This window comes from Esox lucius, chromosome 6 (assembly GCF_011004845.1).
Source record: "Esox lucius isolate fEsoLuc1 chromosome 6, fEsoLuc1.pri, whole genome shotgun sequence".
In the NCBI taxonomy this organism is placed as follows: Eukaryota; Metazoa; Chordata; class Actinopteri; order Esociformes; family Esocidae; genus Esox; species Esox lucius.
The window spans coordinates 31,404,263-31,418,460 of NC_047574.1; the positions used below are offsets into that span (position 1 = coordinate 31,404,263).

At 48.2% G+C, this 14,198-nt stretch overlaps 63 non-coding genes across 63 annotated transcripts; all 63 read left to right on the plus strand.

The window, feature by feature from the left end:
• Positions 1–126: 126 nt before the first annotated feature.
• Positions 127–245, plus strand: LOC114839161. Its single transcript, XR_004575862.1, has one exon. It is a non-coding gene; the product is annotated as a 5S ribosomal RNA (ribosomal RNA).
• A 103-nt stretch (positions 246–348) lies between these two features.
• Positions 349–467, plus strand: LOC117594641. Its single transcript, XR_004575873.1, has one exon. It is a non-coding gene; the product is annotated as a 5S ribosomal RNA (ribosomal RNA).
• A 103-nt stretch (positions 468–570) lies between these two features.
• LOC117594652 lies at positions 571–689 on the plus strand. The gene has a single exon (XR_004575884.1). It is a non-coding gene; the product is annotated as a 5S ribosomal RNA (ribosomal RNA).
• Positions 690–792: 103 nt separating this feature from the next.
• Positions 793–911, plus strand: LOC117594663. Its single transcript, XR_004575895.1, has one exon. It is a non-coding gene; the product is annotated as a 5S ribosomal RNA (ribosomal RNA).
• A 103-nt stretch (positions 912–1,014) lies between these two features.
• LOC117594612 lies at positions 1,015–1,133 on the plus strand. Its single transcript, XR_004575843.1, has one exon. It is a non-coding gene; the product is annotated as a 5S ribosomal RNA (ribosomal RNA).
• Positions 1,134–1,236: 103 nt separating this feature from the next.
• Positions 1,237–1,355, plus strand: LOC117594622. The gene has a single exon (XR_004575853.1). It is a non-coding gene; the product is annotated as a 5S ribosomal RNA (ribosomal RNA).
• Positions 1,356–1,458: 103 nt separating this feature from the next.
• LOC117594623 lies at positions 1,459–1,577 on the plus strand. The gene has a single exon (XR_004575854.1). It is a non-coding gene; the product is annotated as a 5S ribosomal RNA (ribosomal RNA).
• A 103-nt stretch (positions 1,578–1,680) lies between these two features.
• On the plus strand, positions 1,681–1,799 carry LOC117594624. Its single transcript, XR_004575855.1, has one exon. It is a non-coding gene; the product is annotated as a 5S ribosomal RNA (ribosomal RNA).
• A 102-nt stretch (positions 1,800–1,901) lies between these two features.
• LOC117594625 lies at positions 1,902–2,020 on the plus strand. Its single transcript, XR_004575856.1, has one exon. It is a non-coding gene; the product is annotated as a 5S ribosomal RNA (ribosomal RNA).
• A 103-nt stretch (positions 2,021–2,123) lies between these two features.
• LOC117594626 lies at positions 2,124–2,242 on the plus strand. Its single transcript, XR_004575857.1, has one exon. It is a non-coding gene; the product is annotated as a 5S ribosomal RNA (ribosomal RNA).
• A 103-nt stretch (positions 2,243–2,345) lies between these two features.
• On the plus strand, positions 2,346–2,464 carry LOC117594627. Its single transcript, XR_004575858.1, has one exon. It is a non-coding gene; the product is annotated as a 5S ribosomal RNA (ribosomal RNA).
• Positions 2,465–2,567: 103 nt separating this feature from the next.
• Positions 2,568–2,686, plus strand: LOC117594628. Its single transcript, XR_004575859.1, has one exon. It is a non-coding gene; the product is annotated as a 5S ribosomal RNA (ribosomal RNA).
• A 103-nt stretch (positions 2,687–2,789) lies between these two features.
• Positions 2,790–2,908, plus strand: LOC117594629. The gene has a single exon (XR_004575860.1). It is a non-coding gene; the product is annotated as a 5S ribosomal RNA (ribosomal RNA).
• Positions 2,909–3,011: 103 nt separating this feature from the next.
• LOC117594630 lies at positions 3,012–3,130 on the plus strand. The gene has a single exon (XR_004575861.1). It is a non-coding gene; the product is annotated as a 5S ribosomal RNA (ribosomal RNA).
• Positions 3,131–3,233: 103 nt separating this feature from the next.
• On the plus strand, positions 3,234–3,352 carry LOC117594631. Its single transcript, XR_004575863.1, has one exon. It is a non-coding gene; the product is annotated as a 5S ribosomal RNA (ribosomal RNA).
• A 103-nt stretch (positions 3,353–3,455) lies between these two features.
• Positions 3,456–3,574, plus strand: LOC117594632. Its single transcript, XR_004575864.1, has one exon. It is a non-coding gene; the product is annotated as a 5S ribosomal RNA (ribosomal RNA).
• Positions 3,575–3,677: 103 nt separating this feature from the next.
• LOC117594633 lies at positions 3,678–3,796 on the plus strand. Its single transcript, XR_004575865.1, has one exon. It is a non-coding gene; the product is annotated as a 5S ribosomal RNA (ribosomal RNA).
• A 103-nt stretch (positions 3,797–3,899) lies between these two features.
• LOC117594634 lies at positions 3,900–4,018 on the plus strand. Its single transcript, XR_004575866.1, has one exon. It is a non-coding gene; the product is annotated as a 5S ribosomal RNA (ribosomal RNA).
• A 103-nt stretch (positions 4,019–4,121) lies between these two features.
• LOC117594635 lies at positions 4,122–4,240 on the plus strand. The gene has a single exon (XR_004575867.1). It is a non-coding gene; the product is annotated as a 5S ribosomal RNA (ribosomal RNA).
• Positions 4,241–4,343: 103 nt separating this feature from the next.
• Positions 4,344–4,462, plus strand: LOC117594636. The gene has a single exon (XR_004575868.1). It is a non-coding gene; the product is annotated as a 5S ribosomal RNA (ribosomal RNA).
• Positions 4,463–4,565: 103 nt separating this feature from the next.
• Positions 4,566–4,684, plus strand: LOC117594637. Its single transcript, XR_004575869.1, has one exon. It is a non-coding gene; the product is annotated as a 5S ribosomal RNA (ribosomal RNA).
• Positions 4,685–4,787: 103 nt separating this feature from the next.
• LOC117594638 lies at positions 4,788–4,906 on the plus strand. The gene has a single exon (XR_004575870.1). It is a non-coding gene; the product is annotated as a 5S ribosomal RNA (ribosomal RNA).
• Positions 4,907–5,009: 103 nt separating this feature from the next.
• LOC117594639 lies at positions 5,010–5,128 on the plus strand. The gene has a single exon (XR_004575871.1). It is a non-coding gene; the product is annotated as a 5S ribosomal RNA (ribosomal RNA).
• Positions 5,129–5,231: 103 nt separating this feature from the next.
• On the plus strand, positions 5,232–5,350 carry LOC117594640. The gene has a single exon (XR_004575872.1). It is a non-coding gene; the product is annotated as a 5S ribosomal RNA (ribosomal RNA).
• Positions 5,351–5,453: 103 nt separating this feature from the next.
• On the plus strand, positions 5,454–5,572 carry LOC117594642. The gene has a single exon (XR_004575874.1). It is a non-coding gene; the product is annotated as a 5S ribosomal RNA (ribosomal RNA).
• Positions 5,573–5,675: 103 nt separating this feature from the next.
• Positions 5,676–5,794, plus strand: LOC117594643. Its single transcript, XR_004575875.1, has one exon. It is a non-coding gene; the product is annotated as a 5S ribosomal RNA (ribosomal RNA).
• Positions 5,795–5,897: 103 nt separating this feature from the next.
• On the plus strand, positions 5,898–6,016 carry LOC117594644. Its single transcript, XR_004575876.1, has one exon. It is a non-coding gene; the product is annotated as a 5S ribosomal RNA (ribosomal RNA).
• Positions 6,017–6,119: 103 nt separating this feature from the next.
• On the plus strand, positions 6,120–6,238 carry LOC117594645. Its single transcript, XR_004575877.1, has one exon. It is a non-coding gene; the product is annotated as a 5S ribosomal RNA (ribosomal RNA).
• Positions 6,239–6,341: 103 nt separating this feature from the next.
• Positions 6,342–6,460, plus strand: LOC117594646. The gene has a single exon (XR_004575878.1). It is a non-coding gene; the product is annotated as a 5S ribosomal RNA (ribosomal RNA).
• Positions 6,461–6,563: 103 nt separating this feature from the next.
• Positions 6,564–6,682, plus strand: LOC117594647. Its single transcript, XR_004575879.1, has one exon. It is a non-coding gene; the product is annotated as a 5S ribosomal RNA (ribosomal RNA).
• A 103-nt stretch (positions 6,683–6,785) lies between these two features.
• LOC117594648 lies at positions 6,786–6,904 on the plus strand. The gene has a single exon (XR_004575880.1). It is a non-coding gene; the product is annotated as a 5S ribosomal RNA (ribosomal RNA).
• Positions 6,905–7,007: 103 nt separating this feature from the next.
• On the plus strand, positions 7,008–7,126 carry LOC117594649. Its single transcript, XR_004575881.1, has one exon. It is a non-coding gene; the product is annotated as a 5S ribosomal RNA (ribosomal RNA).
• Positions 7,127–7,229: 103 nt separating this feature from the next.
• LOC117594650 lies at positions 7,230–7,348 on the plus strand. Its single transcript, XR_004575882.1, has one exon. It is a non-coding gene; the product is annotated as a 5S ribosomal RNA (ribosomal RNA).
• Positions 7,349–7,451: 103 nt separating this feature from the next.
• Positions 7,452–7,570, plus strand: LOC117594651. The gene has a single exon (XR_004575883.1). It is a non-coding gene; the product is annotated as a 5S ribosomal RNA (ribosomal RNA).
• Positions 7,571–7,673: 103 nt separating this feature from the next.
• Positions 7,674–7,792, plus strand: LOC117594653. The gene has a single exon (XR_004575885.1). It is a non-coding gene; the product is annotated as a 5S ribosomal RNA (ribosomal RNA).
• Positions 7,793–7,895: 103 nt separating this feature from the next.
• Positions 7,896–8,014, plus strand: LOC117594654. Its single transcript, XR_004575886.1, has one exon. It is a non-coding gene; the product is annotated as a 5S ribosomal RNA (ribosomal RNA).
• A 103-nt stretch (positions 8,015–8,117) lies between these two features.
• Positions 8,118–8,236, plus strand: LOC117594655. The gene has a single exon (XR_004575887.1). It is a non-coding gene; the product is annotated as a 5S ribosomal RNA (ribosomal RNA).
• Positions 8,237–8,339: 103 nt separating this feature from the next.
• On the plus strand, positions 8,340–8,458 carry LOC117594656. Its single transcript, XR_004575888.1, has one exon. It is a non-coding gene; the product is annotated as a 5S ribosomal RNA (ribosomal RNA).
• A 103-nt stretch (positions 8,459–8,561) lies between these two features.
• LOC117594657 lies at positions 8,562–8,680 on the plus strand. Its single transcript, XR_004575889.1, has one exon. It is a non-coding gene; the product is annotated as a 5S ribosomal RNA (ribosomal RNA).
• A 103-nt stretch (positions 8,681–8,783) lies between these two features.
• On the plus strand, positions 8,784–8,902 carry LOC117594621. Its single transcript, XR_004575852.1, has one exon. It is a non-coding gene; the product is annotated as a 5S ribosomal RNA (ribosomal RNA).
• Positions 8,903–9,005: 103 nt separating this feature from the next.
• Positions 9,006–9,124, plus strand: LOC117594658. Its single transcript, XR_004575890.1, has one exon. It is a non-coding gene; the product is annotated as a 5S ribosomal RNA (ribosomal RNA).
• Positions 9,125–9,227: 103 nt separating this feature from the next.
• On the plus strand, positions 9,228–9,346 carry LOC117594659. The gene has a single exon (XR_004575891.1). It is a non-coding gene; the product is annotated as a 5S ribosomal RNA (ribosomal RNA).
• Positions 9,347–9,449: 103 nt separating this feature from the next.
• On the plus strand, positions 9,450–9,568 carry LOC117594660. The gene has a single exon (XR_004575892.1). It is a non-coding gene; the product is annotated as a 5S ribosomal RNA (ribosomal RNA).
• A 103-nt stretch (positions 9,569–9,671) lies between these two features.
• Positions 9,672–9,790, plus strand: LOC117594661. Its single transcript, XR_004575893.1, has one exon. It is a non-coding gene; the product is annotated as a 5S ribosomal RNA (ribosomal RNA).
• A 103-nt stretch (positions 9,791–9,893) lies between these two features.
• On the plus strand, positions 9,894–10,012 carry LOC117594662. Its single transcript, XR_004575894.1, has one exon. It is a non-coding gene; the product is annotated as a 5S ribosomal RNA (ribosomal RNA).
• A 103-nt stretch (positions 10,013–10,115) lies between these two features.
• On the plus strand, positions 10,116–10,234 carry LOC117594664. The gene has a single exon (XR_004575896.1). It is a non-coding gene; the product is annotated as a 5S ribosomal RNA (ribosomal RNA).
• Positions 10,235–10,337: 103 nt separating this feature from the next.
• On the plus strand, positions 10,338–10,456 carry LOC117594665. Its single transcript, XR_004575897.1, has one exon. It is a non-coding gene; the product is annotated as a 5S ribosomal RNA (ribosomal RNA).
• Positions 10,457–10,559: 103 nt separating this feature from the next.
• LOC117594666 lies at positions 10,560–10,678 on the plus strand. The gene has a single exon (XR_004575898.1). It is a non-coding gene; the product is annotated as a 5S ribosomal RNA (ribosomal RNA).
• A 103-nt stretch (positions 10,679–10,781) lies between these two features.
• On the plus strand, positions 10,782–10,900 carry LOC117594667. The gene has a single exon (XR_004575899.1). It is a non-coding gene; the product is annotated as a 5S ribosomal RNA (ribosomal RNA).
• A 103-nt stretch (positions 10,901–11,003) lies between these two features.
• Positions 11,004–11,122, plus strand: LOC117594668. The gene has a single exon (XR_004575900.1). It is a non-coding gene; the product is annotated as a 5S ribosomal RNA (ribosomal RNA).
• Positions 11,123–11,225: 103 nt separating this feature from the next.
• Positions 11,226–11,344, plus strand: LOC117594607. The gene has a single exon (XR_004575838.1). It is a non-coding gene; the product is annotated as a 5S ribosomal RNA (ribosomal RNA).
• Positions 11,345–11,447: 103 nt separating this feature from the next.
• Positions 11,448–11,566, plus strand: LOC117594608. Its single transcript, XR_004575839.1, has one exon. It is a non-coding gene; the product is annotated as a 5S ribosomal RNA (ribosomal RNA).
• Positions 11,567–11,669: 103 nt separating this feature from the next.
• Positions 11,670–11,788, plus strand: LOC117594609. The gene has a single exon (XR_004575840.1). It is a non-coding gene; the product is annotated as a 5S ribosomal RNA (ribosomal RNA).
• A 103-nt stretch (positions 11,789–11,891) lies between these two features.
• On the plus strand, positions 11,892–12,010 carry LOC117594610. Its single transcript, XR_004575841.1, has one exon. It is a non-coding gene; the product is annotated as a 5S ribosomal RNA (ribosomal RNA).
• Positions 12,011–12,113: 103 nt separating this feature from the next.
• Positions 12,114–12,232, plus strand: LOC117594611. The gene has a single exon (XR_004575842.1). It is a non-coding gene; the product is annotated as a 5S ribosomal RNA (ribosomal RNA).
• A 103-nt stretch (positions 12,233–12,335) lies between these two features.
• Positions 12,336–12,454, plus strand: LOC117594613. Its single transcript, XR_004575844.1, has one exon. It is a non-coding gene; the product is annotated as a 5S ribosomal RNA (ribosomal RNA).
• Positions 12,455–12,557: 103 nt separating this feature from the next.
• On the plus strand, positions 12,558–12,676 carry LOC117594614. The gene has a single exon (XR_004575845.1). It is a non-coding gene; the product is annotated as a 5S ribosomal RNA (ribosomal RNA).
• A 103-nt stretch (positions 12,677–12,779) lies between these two features.
• Positions 12,780–12,898, plus strand: LOC117594615. The gene has a single exon (XR_004575846.1). It is a non-coding gene; the product is annotated as a 5S ribosomal RNA (ribosomal RNA).
• A 103-nt stretch (positions 12,899–13,001) lies between these two features.
• LOC117594616 lies at positions 13,002–13,120 on the plus strand. Its single transcript, XR_004575847.1, has one exon. It is a non-coding gene; the product is annotated as a 5S ribosomal RNA (ribosomal RNA).
• Positions 13,121–13,223: 103 nt separating this feature from the next.
• Positions 13,224–13,342, plus strand: LOC117594617. Its single transcript, XR_004575848.1, has one exon. It is a non-coding gene; the product is annotated as a 5S ribosomal RNA (ribosomal RNA).
• Positions 13,343–13,445: 103 nt separating this feature from the next.
• On the plus strand, positions 13,446–13,564 carry LOC117594618. Its single transcript, XR_004575849.1, has one exon. It is a non-coding gene; the product is annotated as a 5S ribosomal RNA (ribosomal RNA).
• Positions 13,565–13,667: 103 nt separating this feature from the next.
• On the plus strand, positions 13,668–13,786 carry LOC117594619. The gene has a single exon (XR_004575850.1). It is a non-coding gene; the product is annotated as a 5S ribosomal RNA (ribosomal RNA).
• Positions 13,787–13,889: 103 nt separating this feature from the next.
• On the plus strand, positions 13,890–14,008 carry LOC117594620. Its single transcript, XR_004575851.1, has one exon. It is a non-coding gene; the product is annotated as a 5S ribosomal RNA (ribosomal RNA).
• Positions 14,009–14,198: the final 190 nt, after the last annotated feature.

The following is a 14,198-nucleotide window of genomic DNA, read 5'->3' on the forward strand; positions in this document are numbered from 1 at the left end:
TGGGAATACCAGGTGCTGTAAGCCTTTTTGATTGGGGTCAATTAATTTGTGAAAAAATCCTGTCAATCATTCTTTTAGGACATGTCCACACACTCTATAAAAGGCCCAAATTCAAACTGTCAATAGGCTTACGGCCACACCTCCCTGAGCACGCCCGATCTCGTCTGATCTCGGAAGCTAAGCAGGGTCGGGCCCGGTTAGTACTTGGATGGGAGACCGCCTGGGAATACCAGGTGCTGTAAGCCTTTTTGATTGGGGTCAATTAATTTGTGAAAAAATTCCTGTCAATCATTCTTTTAGGACATGTCCACACACTCTATAAAAGGCCCAAATTCAAACTGTCAATAGGCTTACGGCCACACCTCCCTGAGCACGCCCGATCTCGTCTGATCTCGGAAGCTAAGCAGGGTCGGGCCCGGTTAGTACTTGGATGGGAGACCGCCTGGGAATACCAGGTGCTGTAAGCCTTTTTGATTGGGGTCAATTAATTTGTGAAAAAAATCCTGTCAATCATTCTTTTAGGACATGTCCACACACTCTATAAAAGGCCCAAATTCAAACTGTCAATAGGCTTACGGCCACACCTCCCTGAGCACGCCCGATCTCGTCTGATCTCGGAAGCTAAGCAGGGTCGGGCCCGGTTAGTACTTGGATGGGAGACCGCCTGGGAATACCAGGTGCTGTAAGCCTTTTTGATTGGGGTCAATTAATTTGTGAAAAAAATCCTGTCAATCATTCTTTTAGGACATGTCCACACACTCTATAAAAGGCCCAAATTCAAACGGTCAATAGGCTTACGGCCACACCTCCCTGAGCACGCCCGATCTCGTCTGATCTCGGAAGCTAAGCAGGGTCGGGCCCGGTTAGTACTTGGATGGGAGACCGCCTGGGAATACCAGGTGCTGTAAGCCTTTTTGATTGGGGTCAATTAATTTGTGAAAAAAATCCTGTCAATCATTCTTTTAGGACATGTCCACACACTCTATAAAAGGCCCAAATTCAAACTGTCAATAGGCTTACGGCCACACCTCCCTGAGCACGCCCGATCTCGTCTGATCTCGGAAGCTAAGCAGGGTCGGGCCCGGTTAGTACTTGGATGGGAGACCGCCTGGGAATACCAGGTGCTGTAAGCCTTTTTGATTGGGGTCAATTAATTTGTGAAAAAAATCCTGTCAATCATTCTTTTAGGACATGTCCACACACTCTATAAAAGGCCCAAATTCAAACTGTCAATAGGCTTACGGCCACACCTCCCTGAGCACGCCCGATCTCGTCTGATCTCGGAAGCTAAGCAGGGTCGGGCCCGGTTAGTACTTGGATGGGAGACCGCCTGGGAATACCAGGTGCTGTAAGCCTTTTTGATTGGGGTCAATTAATTTGTGAAAAAAATCCTGTCAATCATTCTTTTAGGACATGTCCACACACTCTATAAAAGGCCCAAATTCAAACTGTCAATAGGCTTACGGCCACACCTCCCTGAGCACGCCCGATCTCGTCTGATCTCGGAAGCTAAGCAGGGTCGGGCCCGGTTAGTACTTGGATGGGAGACCGCCTGGGAATACCAGGTGCTGTAAGCCTTTTTGATTGGGGTCAATTAATTTGTGAAAAAATTCCTGTCAATCATTCTTTTAGGACATGTCCACACACTCTATAAAAGGCCCAAATTCAAACTGTCAATAGGCTTACGGCCACACCTCCCTGAGCACGCCCGATCTCGTCTGATCTCGGAAGCTAAGCAGGGTCGGGCCCGGTTAGTACTTGGATGGGAGACCGCCTGGGAATACCAGGTGCTGTAAGCCTTTTTGATTGGGGTCAATTAATTTGTGAAAAAATCCTGTCAATCATTCTTTTAGGACATGTCCACACACTCTATAAAAGGCCCAAATTCAAACTGTCAATAGGCTTACGGCCACACCTCCCTGAGCACGCCCGATCTCGTCTGATCTCGGAAGCTAAGCAGGGTCGGGCCCGGTTAGTACTTGGATGGGAGACCGCCTGGGAATACCAGGTGCTGTAAGCCTTTTTGATTGGGGTCAATTAATTTGTGAAAAAAATCCTGTCAATCATTCTTTTAGGACATGTCCACACACTCTATAAAAGGCCCAAATTCAAACTGTCAATAGGCTTACGGCCACACCTCCCTGAGCACGCCCGATCTCGTCTGATCTCGGAAGCTAAGCAGGGTCGGGCCCGGTTAGTACTTGGATGGGAGACCGCCTGGGAATACCAGGTGCTGTAAGCCTTTTTGATTGGGGTCAATTAATTTGTGAAAAAAATCCTGTCAATCATTCTTTTAGGACATGTCCACACACTCTATAAAAGGCCCAAATTCAAACTGTCAATAGGCTTACGGCCACACCTCCCTGAGCACGCCCGATCTCGTCTGATCTCGGAAGCTAAGCAGGGTCGGGCCCGGTTAGTACTTGGATGGGAGACCGCCTGGGAATACCAGGTGCTGTAAGCCTTTTTGATTGGGGTCAATTAATTTGTGAAAAAAATCCTGTCAATCATTCTTTTAGGACATGTCCACACACTCTATAAAAGGCCCAAATTCAAACTGTCAATAGGCTTACGGCCACACCTCCCTGAGCACGCCCGATCTCGTCTGATCTCGGAAGCTAAGCAGGGTCGGGCCCGGTTAGTACTTGGATGGGAGACCGCCTGGGAATACCAGGTGCTGTAAGCCTTTTTGATTGGGGTCAATTAATTTGTGAAAAAAATCCTGTCAATCATTCTTTTAGGACATGTCCACACACTCTATAAAAGGCCCAAATTCAAACTGTCAATAGGCTTACGGCCACACCTCCCTGAGCACGCCCGATCTCGTCTGATCTCGGAAGCTAAGCAGGGTCGGGCCCGGTTAGTACTTGGATGGGAGACCGCCTGGGAATACCAGGTGCTGTAAGCCTTTTTGATTGGGGTCAATTAATTTGTGAAAAAAATCCTGTCAATCATTCTTTTAGGACATGTCCACACACTCTATAAAAGGCCCAAATTCAAACTGTCAATAGGCTTACGGCCACACCTCCCTGAGCACGCCCGATCTCGTCTGATCTCGGAAGCTAAGCAGGGTCGGGCCCGGTTAGTACTTGGATGGGAGACCGCCTGGGAATACCAGGTGCTGTAAGCCTTTTTGATTGGGGTCAATTAATTTGTGAAAAAAATCCTGTCAATCATTCTTTTAGGACATGTCCACACACTCTATAAAAGGCCCAAATTCAAACTGTCCATAGGCTTACGGCCACACCTCCCTGAGCACGCCCGATCTCGTCTGATCTCGGAAGCTAAGCAGGGTCGGGCCCGGTTAGTACTTGGATGGGAGACCGCCTGGGAATACCAGGTGCTGTAAGCCTTTTTGATTGGGGTCAATTAATTTGTGAAAAAAATCCTGTCAATCATTCTTTTAGGACATGTCCACACACTCTATAAAAGGCCCAAATTCAAACTGTCCATAGGCTTACGGCCACACCTCCCTGAGCACGCCCGATCTCGTCTGATCTCGGAAGCTAAGCAGGGTCGGGCCCGGTTAGTACTTGGATGGGAGACCGCCTGGGAATACCAGGTGCTGTAAGCCTTTTTGATTGGGGTCAATTAATTTGTGAAAAAAATCCTGTCAATCATTCTTTTAGGACATGTCCACACACTCTATAAAAGGCCCAAATTCAAACTGTCAATAGGCTTACGGCCACACCTCCCTGAGCACGCCCGATCTCGTCTGATCTCGGAAGCTAAGCAGGGTCGGGCCCGGTTAGTACTTGGATGGGAGACCGCCTGGGAATACCAGGTGCTGTAAGCCTTTTTGATTGGGGTCAATTAATTTGTGAAAAAAATCCTGTCAATCATTCTTTTAGGACATGTCCACACACTCTATAAAAGGCCCAAATTCAAACTGTCAATAGGCTTACGGCCACACCTCCCTGAGCACGCCCGATCTCGTCTGATCTCGGAAGCTAAGCAGGGTCGGGCCCGGTTAGTACTTGGATGGGAGACCGCCTGGGAATACCAGGTGCTGTAAGCCTTTTTGATTGGGGTCAATTAATTTGTGAAAAAAATCCTGTCAATCATTCCTTTAGGACATGTCCACACACTCTATAAAAGGCCCAAATTCAAACTGTCAATAGGCTTACGGCCACACCTCCCTGAGCACGCCCGATCTCGTCTGATCTCGGAAGCTAAGCAGGGTCGGGCCCGGTTAGTACTTGGATGGGAGACCGCCTGGGAATACCAGGTGCTGTAAGCCTTTTTGATTGGGGTCAATTAATTTGTGAAAAAAATCCTGTCAATCATTCTTTTAGGACATGTCCACACACTCTATAAAAGGCCCAAATTCAAACTGTCAATAGGCTTACGGCCACACCTCCCTGAGCACGCCCGATCTCGTCTGATCTCGGAAGCTAAGCAGGGTCGGGCCCGGTTAGTACTTGGATGGGAGACCGCCTGGGAATACCAGGTGCTGTAAGCCTTTTTGATTGGGGTCAATTAATTTGTGAAAAAAATCCTGTCAATCATTCTTTTAGGACATGTCCACACACTCTATAAAAGGCCCAAATTCAAACTGTCAATAGGCTTACGGCCACACCTCCCTGAGCACGCCCGATCTCGTCTGATCTCGGAAGCTAAGCAGGGTCGGGCCCGGTTAGTACTTGGATGGGAGACCGCCTGGGAATACCAGGTGCTGTAAGCCTTTTTGATTGGGGTCAATTAATTTGTGAAAAAAATCCTGTCAATCATTCTTTTAGGACATGTCCACACACTCTATAAAAGGCCCAAATTCAAACTGTCAATAGGCTTACGGCCACACCTCCCTGAGCACGCCCGATCTCGTCTGATCTCGGAAGCTAAGCAGGGTCGGGCCCGGTTAGTACTTGGATGGGAGACCGCCTGGGAATACCAGGTGCTGTAAGCCTTTTTGATTGGGGTCAATTAATTTGTGAAAAAAATCCTGTCAATCATTCTTTTAGGACATGTCCACACACTCTATAAAAGGCCCAAATTCAAACTGTCAATAGGCTTACGGCCACACCTCCCTGAGCACGCCCGATCTCGTCTGATCTCGGAAGCTAAGCAGGGTCGGGCCCGGTTAGTACTTGGATGGGAGACCGCCTGGGAATACCAGGTGCTGTAAGCCTTTTTGATTGGGGTCAATTAATTTGTGAAAAAAATCCTGTCAATCATTCTTTTAGGACATGTCCACACACTCTATAAAAGGCCCAAATTCAAACTGTCAATAGGCTTACGGCCACACCTCCCTGAGCACGCCCGATCTCGTCTGATCTCGGAAGCTAAGCAGGGTCGGGCCCGGTTAGTACTTGGATGGGAGACCGCCTGGGAATACCAGGTGCTGTAAGCCTTTTTGATTGGGGTCAATTAATTTGTGAAAAAAATCCTGTCAATCATTCTTTTAGGACATGTCCACACACTCTATAAAAGGCCCAAATTCAAACTGTCAATAGGCTTACGGCCACACCTCCCTGAGCACGCCCGATCTCGTCTGATCTCGGAAGCTAAGCAGGGTCGGGCCCGGTTAGTACTTGGATGGGAGACCGCCTGGGAATACCAGGTGCTGTAAGCCTTTTTGATTGGGGTCAATTAATTTGTGAAAAAAATCCTGTCAATCATTCTTTTAGGACATGTCCACACACTCTATAAAAGGCCCAAATTCAAACTGTCAATAGGCTTACGGCCACACCTCCCTGAGCACGCCCGATCTCGTCTGATCTCGGAAGCTAAGCAGGGTCGGGCCCGGTTAGTACTTGGATGGGAGACCGCCTGGGAATACCAGGTGCTGTAAGCCTTTTTGATTGGGGTCAATTAATTTGTGAAAAAAATCCTGTCAATCATTCTTTTAGGACATGTCCACACACTCTATAAAAGGCCCAAATTCAAACTGTCAATAGGCTTACGGCCACACCTCCCTGAGCACGCCCGATCTCGTCTGATCTCGGAAGCTAAGCAGGGTCGGGCCCGGTTAGTACTTGGATGGGAGACCGCCTGGGAATACCAGGTGCTGTAAGCCTTTTTGATTGGGGTCAATTAATTTGTGAAAAAAATCCTGTCAATCATTCTTTTAGGACATGTCCACACACTCTATAAAAGGCCCAAATTCAAACTGTCAATAGGCTTACGGCCACACCTCCCTGAGCACGCCCGATCTCGTCTGATCTCGGAAGCTAAGCAGGGTCGGGCCCGGTTAGTACTTGGATGGGAGACCGCCTGGGAATACCAGGTGCTGTAAGCCTTTTTGATTGGGGTCAATTAATTTGTGAAAAAAATCCTGTCAATCATTCTTTTAGGACATGTCCACACACTCTATAAAAGGCCCAAATTCAAACTGTCAATAGGCTTACGGCCACACCTCCCTGAGCACGCCCGATCTCGTCTGATCTCGGAAGCTAAGCAGGGTCGGGCCCGGTTAGTACTTGGATGGGAGACCGCCTGGGAATACCAGGTGCTGTAAGCCTTTTTGATTGGGGTCAATTAATTTGTGAAAAAAATCCTGTCAATCATTCTTTTAGGACATGTCCACACACTCTATAAAAGGCCCAAATTCAAACTGTCAATAGGCTTACGGCCACACCTCCCTGAGCACGCCCGATCTCGTCTGATCTCGGAAGCTAAGCAGGGTCGGGCCCGGTTAGTACTTGGATGGGAGACCGCCTGGGAATACCAGGTGCTGTAAGCCTTTTTGATTGGGGTCAATTAATTTGTGAAAAAAATCCTGTCAATCATTCTTTTAGGACATGTCCACACACTCTATAAAAGGCCCAAATTCAAACTGTCAATAGGCTTACGGCCACACCTCCCTGAGCACGCCCGATCTCGTCTGATCTCGGAAGCTAAGCAGGGTCGGGCCCGGTTAGTACTTGGATGGGAGACCGCCTGGGAATACCAGGTGCTGTAAGCCTTTTTGATTGGGGTCAATTAATTTGTGAAAAAAATCCTGTCAATCATTCTTTTAGGACATGTCCACACACTCTATAAAAGGCCCAAATTCAAACTGTCAATAGGCTTACGGCCACACCTCCCTGAGCACGCCCGATCTCGTCTGATCTCGGAAGCTAAGCAGGGTCGGGCCCGGTTAGTACTTGGATGGGAGACCGCCTGGGAATACCAGGTGCTGTAAGCCTTTTTGATTGGGGTCAATTAATTTGTGAAAAAAATCCTGTCAATCATTCTTTTAGGACATGTCCACACACTCTATAAAAGGCCCAAATTCAAACTGTCAATAGGCTTACGGCCACACCTCCCTGAGCACGCCCGATCTCGTCTGATCTCGGAAGCTAAGCAGGGTCGGGCCCGGTTAGTACTTGGATGGGAGACCGCCTGGGAATACCAGGTGCTGTAAGCCTTTTTGATTGGGGTCAATTAATTTGTGAAAAAAATCCTGTCAATCATTCTTTTAGGACATGTCCACACACTCTATAAAAGGCCCAAATTCAAACTGTCAATAGGCTTACGGCCACACCTCCCTGAGCACGCCCGATCTCGTCTGATCTCGGAAGCTAAGCAGGGTCGGGCCCGGTTAGTACTTGGATGGGAGACCGCCTGGGAATACCAGGTGCTGTAAGCCTTTTTGATTGGGGTCAATTAATTTGTGAAAAAAATCCTGTCAATCATTCTTTTAGGACATGTCCACACACTCTATAAAAGGCCCAAATTCAAACTGTCAATAGGCTTACGGCCACACCTCCCTGAGCACGCCCGATCTCGTCTGATCTCGGAAGCTAAGCAGGGTCGGGCCCGGTTAGTACTTGGATGGGAGACCGCCTGGGAATACCAGGTGCTGTAAGCCTTTTTGATTGGGGTCAATTAATTTGTGAAAAAAATCCTGTCAATCATTCTTTTAGGACATGTCCACACACTCTATAAAAGGCCCAAATTCAAACTGTCAATAGGCTTACGGCCACACCTCCCTGAGCACGCCCGATCTCGTCTGATCTCGGAAGCTAAGCAGGGTCGGGCCCGGTTAGTACTTGGATGGGAGACCGCCTGGGAATACCAGGTGCTGTAAGCCTTTTTGATTGGGGTCAATTAATTTGTGAAAAAAATCCTGTCAATCATTCTTTTAGGACATGTCCACACACTCTATAAAAGGCCCAAATTCAAACTGTCAATAGGCTTACGGCCACACCTCCCTGAGCACGCCCGATCTCGTCTGATCTCGGAAGCTAAGCAGGGTCGGGCCCGGTTAGTACTTGGATGGGAGACCGCCTGGGAATACCAGGTGCTGTAAGCCTTTTTGATTGGGGTCAATTAATTTGTGAAAAAAATCCTGTCAATCATTCTTTTAGGACATGTCCACACACTCTATAAAAGGCCCAAATTCAAACTGTCAATAGGCTTACGGCCACACCTCCCTGAGCACGCCCGATCTCGTCTGATCTCGGAAGCTAAGCAGGGTCGGGCCCGGTTAGTACTTGGATGGGAGACCGCCTGGGAATACCAGGTGCTGTAAGCCTTTTTGATTGGGGTCAATTAATTTGTGAAAAAAATCCTGTCAATCATTCTTTTAGGACATGTCCACACACTCTATAAAAGGCCCAAATTCAAACTGTCAATAGGCTTACGGCCACACCTCCCTGAGCACGCCCGATCTCGTCTGATCTCGGAAGCTAAGCAGGGTCGGGCCCGGTTAGTACTTGGATGGGAGACCGCCTGGGAATACCAGGTGCTGTAAGCCTTTTTGATTGGGGTCAATTAATTTGTGAAAAAAATCCTGTCAATCATTCTTTTAGGACATGTCCACACACTCTATAAAAGGCCCAAATTCAAACTGTCAATATGCTTTCGGCTACACCTCCCTGAGCACGCCCGATCTCGTCTGATCTCGGAAGCTAAGCAGGGTCGGGCCCGGTTAGTACTTGGATGGGAGACCGCCTGGGAATACCAGGTGCTGTAAGCCTTTTTGATTGGGGTCAATTAATTTGTGAAAAAAATCCTGTCAATCATTCTTTTAGGACATGTCCACACACTCTATAAAAGGCCCAAATTCAAACTGTCAATAGGCTTACGGCCACACCTCCCTGAGCACGCCCGATCTCGTCTGATCTCGGAAGCTAAGCAGGGTCGGGCCCGGTTAGTACTTGGATGGGAGACCGCCTGGGAATACCAGGTGCTGTAAGCCTTTTTGATTGGGGTCAATTAATTTGTGAAAAAAATCCTGTCAATCATTCTTTTAGGACATGTCCACACACTCTATAAAAGGCCCAAATTCAAACTGTCAATAGGCTTACGGCCACACCTCCCTGAGCACGCCCGATCTCGTCTGATCTCGGAAGCTAAGCAGGGTCGGGCCCGGTTAGTACTTGGATGGGAGACCGCCTGGGAATACCAGGTGCTGTAAGCCTTTTTGATTGGGGTCAATTAATTTGTGAAAAAAATCCTGTCAATCATTCTTTTAGGACATGTCCACACACTCTATAAAAGGCCCAAATTCAAACTGTCAATAGGCTTACGGCCACACCTCCCTGAGCACGCCCGATCTCGTCTGATCTCGGAAGCTAAGCAGGGTCGGGCCCGGTTAGTACTTGGATGGGAGACCGCCTGGGAATACCAGGTGCTGTAAGCCTTTTTGATTGGGGTCAATTAATTTGTGAAAAAAATCCTGTCAATCATTCTTTTAGGACATGTCCACACACTCTATAAAAGGCCCAAATTCAAACTGTCAATAGGCTTACGGCCACACCTCCCTGAGCACGCCCGATCTCGTCTGATCTCGGAAGCTAAGCAGGGTCGGGCCCGGTTAGTACTTGGATGGGAGACCGCCTGGGAATACCAGGTGCTGTAAGCCTTTTTGATTGGGGTCAATTAATTTGTGAAAAAAATCCTGTCAATCATTCTTTTAGGACATGTCCACACACTCTATAAAAGGCCCAAATTCAAACTGTCAATAGGCTTACGGCCACACCTCCCTGAGCACGCCCGATCTCGTCTGATCTCGGAAGCTAAGCAGGGTCGGGCCCGGTTAGTACTTGGATGGGAGACCGCCTGGGAATACCAGGTGCTGTAAGCCTTTTTGATTGGGGTCAATTAATTTGTGAAAAAAATCCTGTCAATCATTCTTTTAGGACATGTCCACACACTCTATAAAAGGCCCAAATTCAAACTGTCAATAGGCTTACGGCCACACCTCCCTGAGCACGCCCGATCTCGTCTGATCTCGGAAGCTAAGCAGGGTCGGGCCCGGTTAGTACTTGGATGGGAGACCGCCTGGGAATACCAGGTGCTGTAAGCCTTTTTGATTGGGGTCAATTAATTTGTGAAAAAAATCCTGTCAATCATTCTTTTAGGACATGTCCACACACTCTATAAAAGGCCCAAATTCAAACTGTCAATAGGCTTACGGCCACACCTCCCTGAGCACGCCCGATCTCGTCTGATCTCGGAAGCTAAGCAGGGTCGGGCCCGGTTAGTACTTGGATGGGAGACCGCCTGGGAATACCAGGTGCTGTAAGCCTTTTTGATTGGGGTCAATTAATTTGTGAAAAAAATCCTGTCAATCATTCTTTTAGGACATGTCCACACACTCTATAAAAGGCCCAAATTCAAACTGTCAATAGGCTTACGGCCACACCTCCCTGAGCACGCCCGATCTCGTCTGATCTCGGAAGCTAAGCAGGGTCGGGCCCGGTTAGTACTTGGATGGGAGACCGCCTGGGAATACCAGGTGCTGTAAGCCTTTTTGATTGGGGTCAATTAATTTGTGAAAAAAATCCTGTCAATCATTCTTTTAGGACATGTCCACACACTCTATAAAAGGCCCAAATTCAAACTGTCAATAGGCTTACGGCCACACCTCCCTGAGCACGCCCGATCTCGTCTGATCTCGGAAGCTAAGCAGGGTCGGGCCCGGTTAGTACTTGGATGGGAGACCGCCTGGGAATACCAGGTGCTGTAAGCCTTTTTGATTGGGGTCAATTAATTTGTGAAAAAAATCCTGTCAATCATTCTTTTAGGACATGTCCACACACTCTATAAAAGGCCCAAATTCAAACTGTCAATAGGCTTACGGCCACACCTCCCTGAGCACGCCCGATCTCGTCTGATCTCGGAAGCTAAGCAGGGTCGGGCCCGGTTAGTACTTGGATGGGAGACCGCCTGGGAATACCAGGTGCTGTAAGCCTTTTTGATTGGGGTCAATTAATTTGTGAAAAAAATCCTGTCAATCATTCTTTTAGGACATGTCCACACACTCTATAAAAGGCCCAAATTCAAACTGTCAATAGGCTTACGGCCACACCTCCCTGAGCACGCCCGATCTCGTCTGATCTCGGAAGCTAAGCAGGGTCGGGCCCGGTTAGTACTTGGATGGGAGACCGCCTGGGAATACCAGGTGCTGTAAGCCTTTTTGATTGGGGTCAATTAATTTGTGAAAAAAATCCTGTCAATCATTCTTTTAGGACATGTCCACACACTCTATAAAAGGCCCAAATTCAAACTGTCAATAGGCTTACGGCCACACCTCCCTGAGCACGCCCGATCTCGTCTGATCTCGGAAGCTAAGCAGGGTCGGGCCCGGTTAGTACTTGGATGGGAGACCGCCTGGGAATACCAGGTGCTGTAAGCCTTTTTGATTGGGGTCAATTAATTTGTGAAAAAAATCCTGTCAATCATTCTTTTAGGACATGTCCACACACTCTATAAAAGGCCCAAATTCAAACTGTCAATAGGCTTACGGCCACACCTCCCTGAGCACGCCCGATCTCGTCTGATCTCGGAAGCTAAGCAGGGTCGGGCCCGGTTAGTACTTGGATGGGAGACCGCCTGGGAATACCAGGTGCTGTAAGCCTTTTTGATTGGGGTCAATTAATTTGTGAAAAAAATCCTGTCAATCATTCTTTTAGGACATGTCCACACACTCTATAAAAGGCCCAAATTCAAACTGTCAATAGGCTTACGGCCACACCTCCCTGAGCACGCCCGATCTCGTCTGATCTCGGAAGCTAAGCAGGGTCGGGCCCGGTTAGTACTTGGATGGGAGACCGCCTGGGAATACCAGGTGCTGTAAGCCTTTTTGATTGGGGTCAATTAATTTGTGAAAAAAATCCTGTCAATCATTCTTTTAGGACATGTCCACACACTCTATAAAAGGCCCAAATTCAAACTGTCAATAGGCTTACGGCCACACCTCCCTGAGCACGCCCGATCTCGTCTGATCTCGGAAGCTAAGCAGGGTCGGGCCCGGTTAGTACTTGGATGGGAGACCGCCTGGGAATACCAGGTGCTGTAAGCCTTTTTGATTGGGGTCAATTAATTTGTGAAAAAAATCCTGTCAATCATTCTTTTAGGACATGTCCACACACTCTATAAAAGGCCCAAATTCAAACTGTCAATAGGCTTACGGCCACACCTCCCTGAGCACGCCCGATCTCGTCTGATCTCGGAAGCTAAGCAGGGTCGGGCCCGGTTAGTACTTGGATGGGAGACCGCCTGGGAATACCAGGTGCTGTAAGCCTTTTTGATTGGGGTCAATTAATTTGTGAAAAAAATCCTGTCAATCATTCTTTTAGGACATGTCCACACACTCTATAAAAGGCCCAAATTCAAACTGTCAATAGGCTTACGGCCACACCTCCCTGAGCACGCCCGATCTCGTCTGATCTCGGAAGCTAAGCAGGGTCGGGCCCGGTTAGTACTTGGATGGGAGACCGCCTGGGAATACCAGGTGCTGTAAGCCTTTTTGATTGGGGTCAATTAATTTGTGAAAAAAATCCTGTCAATCATTCTTTTAGGACATGTCCACACACTCTATAAAAGGCCCAAATTCAAACTGTCAATAGGCTTACGGCCACACCTCCCTGAGCACGCCCGATCTCGTCTGATCTCGGAAGCTAAGCAGGGTCGGGCCCGGTTAGTACTTGGATGGGAGACCGCCTGGGAATACCAGGTGCTGTAAGCCTTTTTGATTGGGGTCAATTAATTTGTGAAAAAAATCCTGTCAATCATTCTTTTAGGACATGTCCACACACTCTATAAAAGGCCCAAATTCAAACTGTCCATAGGCTTACGGCCACACCTCCCTGAGCACGCCCGATCTCGTCTGATCTCGGAAGCTAAGCAGGGTCGGGCCCGGTTAGTACTTGGATGGGAGACCGCCTGGGAATACCAGGTGCTGTAAGCCTTTTTGATTGGGGTCAATTAATTTGTGAAAAAAATCCTGTCAATCATTCTTTTAGGACATGTCCACACACTCTATAAAAGGCCCAAATTCAAACTGTCAATAGGCTTACGGCCACACCTCCCTGAGCACGCCCGATCTCGTCTGATCTCGGAAGCTAAGCAGGGTCGGGCCCGGTTAGTACTTGGATGGGAGACCGCCTGGGAATACCAGGTGCTGTAAGCCTTTTTGATTGGGGTCAATTAATTTGTGAAAAAAATCCTGTCAATCATTCTTTTAGGACATGTCCACACACTCTATAAAAGGCCCAAATTCAAACTGTCAATAGGCTTACGGCCACACCTCCCTGAGCACGCCCGATCTCGTCTGATCTCGGAAGCTAAGCAGGGTCGGGCCCGGTTAGTACTTGGATGGGAGACCGCCTGGGAATACCAGGTGCTGTAAGCCTTTTTGATTGGGGTCAATTAATTTGTGAAAAAAATCCTGTCAATCATTCCTTTAGGACATGTCCACACACTCTATAAAAGGCCCAAATTCAAACTGTCAATAGGCTTACGGCCACACCTCCCTGAGCACGCCCGATCTCGTCTGATCTCGGAAGCTAAGCAGGGTCGGGCCCGGTTAGTACTTGGATGGGAGACCGCCTGGGAATACCAGGTGCTGTAAGCCTTTTTGATTGGGGTCAATTAATTTGTGAAAAAAATCCTGTCAATCATTCTTTTAGGACATGTCCACACACTCTATAAAAGGCCCAAATTCAAACTGTCAATAGGCTTACGGCCACACCTCCCTGAGCACGCCCGATCTCGTCTGATCTCGGAAGCTAAGCAGGGTCGGGCCCGGTTAGTACTTGGATGGGAGACCGCCTGGGAATACCAGGTGCTGTAAGCCTTTTTGATTGGGGTCAATTAATTTGTGAAAAAAATCCTGTCAATCATTCTTTTAGGACATGTCCACACACTCTATAAAAGGCCCAAATTCAAACTGTCAATAGGCTTACGGCCACACCTCCCTGAGCACGCCCGATCTCGTCTGATCTCGGAAGCTAAGCAGGGTCGGGCCCGGTTAGTACTTGGATGGG